Source organism: Mustela erminea, chromosome 2 (genome assembly GCF_009829155.1).
Source record: "Mustela erminea isolate mMusErm1 chromosome 2, mMusErm1.Pri, whole genome shotgun sequence".
NCBI classification, from domain to species: domain Eukaryota; kingdom Metazoa; phylum Chordata; class Mammalia; order Carnivora; family Mustelidae; genus Mustela; species Mustela erminea.
The window spans coordinates 158,306,131-158,311,857 of record NC_045615.1 but is presented as its reverse complement, the minus strand read 5'-3'; the positions used below and the strand labels follow the sequence as shown (position 1 = coordinate 158,311,857).

Below are 5,727 nucleotides of genomic sequence, written 5' to 3'. Positions count from 1 at the left end.
TTGGTGGAGATTTGTTTATGGCTTCCCCATTCCCCCTCAGTCTGGGGCAGCAAACTGAAGCCATGTGGGAACTCGGACGGATGATGGAGAAAAGCAAGGTTTACTTTTTATCTGAGAGGTGCTGCTGGTATTTGGAGACTAACTCTCATTTTATTCAGTTTCCTATTTCATTTCTTTTGACTCTCATTTCTGAGACTTTAACTCATGATGGTGTGAGTTCATTATAAGAAATTTGGAAAGCTCTAGGGAATGTTTATTTTCCAGGAAAATAAAAATAATCAAGACTGAACAGAGAACACCTGGAAAACTACTATTGATGAGAAGGGAAAGGTGGTGGCAGATCTATTCAGGCCACTCAGGGAACAGATGGGTTCAGGACACTGATCTAGTCTTCCAAAAAGGAATAATTTTATTGTTTTTCAAATGAGTCCAGGCCATGTAAAATGAGAGATATGTCCCAAGATCATTTTATGAGATTATCATAACTTTAATACTGAGACCCAAGAAAGGGGAAAATATAGACAAATCTCATTTATGAATATAGATGCCAAAATTATAAAGTATTAGCAAAAATAATCTGGCAATGAATCAAAAGAATAATAAATTTGATCAAGTATTTTTATTTTAGAAATTTAAGGATAATGAATGATAAGAAATGTAGCAATCTACTTTATTATTTCAGCAAATCATATGATCATTTCAATAGATATGGAAGAATATTTGATAAAAGTTCACATCCATTCCTAACTAAACTATAAGTAACACAGGAACAGAAGGGAATCATTAGGGGTGATACACTTTAGGTGAGAACCATTATTTGTCCCATTACTTTAAAAATTAAGTTTTCTTACTTGTATGATAGCATCAATATTCCCAACTTGCTAACCAGCTGCCTGTAAGCAACTGGGCAGTTAACCCATACATTTCCAGAGAACTAGCTAGCCATACAAGTTTTCCTTTTTAATTTAATCACCAAACTCCTTTATGTTACAAAATGCTCATGATGTTCTCCTAATCCTGTTATATGAGCTGTTTCCAGAGCTGGGTTGTTTACCTGACAGTAGAAACCTGTGCAAGGTCAAGGGGATGAAGGCAGCTTAACCTGATGACTGACTCGCCCCTGGAGGCCTGCCTTTGTTTTCATGCGAATCACCAGTGAGGCTAGTTATTTCCAGTTCTACTACAGAATTAATTGGAATGAAGACTAGGTACCAAAGCAGTAAATATTATTCTAAAATCCTCAAGTTGGGAACTAATCAGGAATGTCTACTATCACCATTATTATGTAACACTGGTGGTATTAGTGAAGTAGTGAAGCAATAAAACAGTGATTAATATAAATATTGGAAAAGAAGAATGAAAATGATTACTTTTTGCTGATGATATGGTTTCATATTTAGAAAATATGAAATATTTTCATATTTAGAAAACCTAAGATACCTGTAAATAAAAGTCCATAAGAATTAATAAGAAAATTTGGTTAGGCAACTGCTATAAGATTCTTGTGCAAGAATCAGTCATTTCCTCTATTTTAATAATAGGCCCTGAGTAGAAGTAGCATTTACATACATGACAAACATTTTAAAGTACAGTACTTAGAAATGCATTTTATTTACTCTTCTAAAGATTATTTATTTGGGGGGGGAGAGAGAAAGAGCGTGTACGCACAGACGGTGGGGTGGTGGGCTGAGGGAGAAGCAGGATCCCTGCTGATCAAGGAACCTGGGATCATGACCTGAGCCAAAGGCAGATGCTTAACCAACTGAGGTTGGTTATTTTGAAATAAGTTTTAAAAGAAAAAGCACAGAGGTGCCTGGGTGGCTCAGTGGGTTAAAGCCTCTGCCTTCAGCTCGGGTCATGATCTTGGGATCCTGGGATCGAGCCCCGCATCGGGCTCTCTCTGCTTGGCAGGGAGACTGCTTCCCTCTCTCTCTCTGCCTGCCTCTCTGCCTACTTATGATCTCTGTCAAATAAATAAATGAAATCTTAAAGAAAAAAAAAAAAGAAAAGCCCAGAACTATATGAAGAAAACCACAAATCTTACTGTATGACATAAAACAAGATTTAAAAAATGGAAGAAAATGTTTTAAATAAGAAGACACTATAATAAAAATGTTAGTTTCCCCTAAATAAATATAATTTGGTGAAATTTAGATCAGAACACCAACAGGGCATTTAAAAAAATATCTCTTTGGGATGGGGTGAAATTATTTTAAAGTTTAAGAATAAGAATAGGTACCTAATAGGGGCGCCTGGGTGGCTCAGTGGGTTAAGCCGCTGCCTTCGGCTCAGGTCATGATCTCAGGGTCCTGGGATCGAGTCCTGCATCGGGCTGTCTGCTCGGCAGGGAGCCTGCTTCCTTCCCTTCCTCTCTCTCTGCCTGCCTCTCTGCCTACTTGTGATCTCTCGCTGTCAAATAAATAAATAAAATCTTAAAAAAAAAAAAAAAAAGAATAGGTACCTAATAATAGTCAAGAGAAGTTTGAAAACATAAACTAGCAAAGGAGGGACTTTCTTATCAGTTATTAGAATAAACTGCAAAGCGATTCAAGTCAAAACAATATGACATGGCATAGGAATAGAGAAATAAACACATAGGTCAAAGGGAGTGCAGAAATTGATCTTAGCATATAAAAGAATTTAAAATGCAAGAAACTGGGATTTCTATGCTGGGAGAAGTTAGAATTATTTAATAAATACAGAATCTATAAAATATCTGGAAGTAATATTTGGGTCCTGTATTATACCATACACAAATATAATTTTAAGATTGTTTAATAATATAAATGAAGAAAAGAAACCATCATGAAAAATCTGCAAGAAAATAATCTCCAATCTAGGGATGGAAAATATCTCAAGTAGGACTGGAAATCCAAAAACTATATTGTGTATGTGTGTGTGTATGTGTATTTTTTCCTCAAATAGCAATGATCCTAATGAAAGACGGATGAACTCACAAGCAGTCAGGAAATGCAAATTACAGTAACACTGAAATAACACTTAGTATCTATCATACTGCAAAAAAAAAAAAAAAAAAAAGAAAAACAAAATAAATAACACCTATTTGTTGACAGAGATCCAGGGAAATAAGTAGTCTTACATACTATTTATTTCTGAGAAATAAGGAAATTCTCCAACATACACACAACAAAACTCTCCAGTATTTGAAAATAACACTGCTATACTACTACTCTTCAGTTCAGACTCCTTTCAAGTCTCACAAACTATTCTAATAATGTTCTTTTTTCTCTTTTTTTATTAGTTATTTTTATTAACATATAACATATTATTTGTCCCAGGGGTACTGGTTTGTGAATAGTCAGGCTTACACACTTACTTACTTATATATTTTAAAAGATTGATTGATTGATTGATTGATTTGAGAGAGAAAGAGTGAGAGAGAAAAGTGGGGAGGGGCAGAGGGAGAGAGAGAATCTTAAGCAGATTCTGCACTGAATGTGGAGTTGCACAAAGGACTTGCTCTCATGACCCTAAGATCATGACCTGAGCTGAAACCAAGAGACCCACTCTCAACCGACTGCACTCCCAGAAACCTCCCAGTGATGTTCTTTGTAATAAAATGGGTCCTGTATATGTTGCATTCAGTGGTCATGTCTCTTTACAGTTGACCTTAAACAACACAGGGGTTAGGCACACTGATGCCAGTGCTGCTGAAAATCCATGTACAGCTTTGGACTCCCCCCAGACTTAGCTCTTTTTTTTTTTTTTTTTAAAGATTTTATTTATTTATTTGACAGAGAGAGATTACAAGTAGGCAGAGAGGCAGGCAAAGAGAGAGAGGAGGAAGCAGGCTCCCCGTTGAGCAGAGAGCCCAATGCGGGACTCGATCCCAGGACCCTGAGATCATGACCTGAGCCGAAGGCAGCGGCTTAACCCACTGAGCCACCCAGGCGCCCCAGACTTAGCTCTTAATAGTGGACTGTTGACTGGGAGACTTACCAATAACATAAACAGTTGATTAGCGTGTTTTCTATGTCCTATGTATTATATACTGTATTCTTAAAATAAACTAGAGTAAAGAAGATGTTACCAAGCAAATCATAAGGAATATACATTTATAGTACTATGCTGTGTTTATTGAAAAAAAAAAAATCCATGTGTAACTGGACCAGCACAGTTTAAATCTGTGTTGCTCAAGGGTCTACTATATTCTTGATTGGTTCTTTAGTTTTTCCTTGACTTTCATATTCTTGGTAATTTTGAGGACTATGGCCAGGTGTTTTCTTTGTTGTTGTTGTTGTTGTTGTTTGTTTGTTCCTGTAGACCATCCTTCAGTTGGGATTTTTCTGATGTTTCTTCATGATTTCATTTGGGTACTGCCCCTTTGATGGGAACAACACTGAATTGGTGGTGCGTTCATTCTCTTGGTGCGTTCGTTCTCTTTAGGGTCCTGCCTGGTCCTACCTGATACCTGATACTTGTCCTGTTACTAATTTTGTAAACTTTGATTGTGTGATTGATGTGGTCTCTGCCTCACTTGTTCACTGTGAGGTTTTTCTTTCTCCCTTTTTATTTGTTAAATATTTTTGGGAGATAATTTGAAGCTATACAAACAGTCCATTTCTGCTCAAACTTTCAATTTATTTATTTGTTACACTGTATGGAGACATGTTGCTTATTTATTAAGTGAGATATAATTTTCTCTATCATCAGTTATTTCAATGTTTTTCCAGTTGGTCAGTGGAAGCCTTCTCAAGATAACTTATGTGTTTTTTCAACACGTTCCCATCATTCTTTGAACCTTACTTACTCTCTGGCACAACAATGTGATGTAAGGTCAACTTTGTATTTACCTTGTCCCAGCCTGAATTAGCCATTGCTCCAAAAAGATCTGGTTCCTTCTACTTGAGAATGGTATTATCTGAATTCTACGTGTGCCCATTGATTTTGGGGTAACACTGCTTCTTGCCCAGTTAATGGACACTTTAGGGGACATTTGTGTTTCCTGGTCTTACTCGCTTTCTCTCACACTCATGGTCACACTCAGAGTCACTGGAAACCATGATTTTGCACCAATATCTTCATTTCCAATCTAACCTTACAGGTATAGTCTAGTTTTTTCCCCCTTTCCATCATCATTTGAAAGTTTAATTGTTTAAATTTCTTTTACACTTGTTTATTTTTGTGAATTTTGAATAATACATTTAAAATTTTATCCTGTTTCCGTCAACATTTCCTCTCTTCAATCAGAGAGATTGAAACAAAATTTTAAATTAAGTATTTATTTATTTATTTCTAAAGATTTTATTTATTTATTTGATAGAGAGATAGAAAGCACAAGTAGGCAGAGTGATAGGCAGAGGGAGGAGGAGGAGCAGACTCTCCACTAAGCGGGGAGCCCAACAGGAAGCTCAATCCCCGGACCCTGGGATTGTGACCTGAGCCAAAGGCTGATGCTTAATGACTGAGCCACCCAGGTGCCCCTAAATTAAGTATTTATCACCTAAAGTATACAAATCTAAATAAGTATAGAAGAAATTTTAATACTCAATATTCAAATTAATTTGTTATGTTGGTAGAATTTATGATTCTGAAGTCATTACAGCTTAAAATTACGTGAAGACTTTTGGGACACCCTTTATTTACTTATTTGATTAATCCCCTGTATATAATTGGTTTCCCATCTCTGCCACCATCCCCTCCCCTGCGTGGGCCTCACTGTACCCATTCTTTCAAACTCCTATGCTAGCTCTCTCTTCCACAGGG

General features: G+C 36.6%; 1 long non-coding RNA gene across 1 annotated transcript; it reads left to right on the top strand.

The window, feature by feature from the left end:
* Window positions 1-1,952: 1,952 nt before the first annotated feature.
* Window positions 1,953-3,039, top strand: LOC116584076. The gene is made up of 2 exons (XR_004283053.1): window positions 1,953-2,235; window positions 2,458-3,039. It is a non-coding gene; the product is annotated as an uncharacterized LOC116584076 (long non-coding RNA).
* The last annotated feature ends 2,688 nt before the right edge of the window (window positions 3,040-5,727 follow it).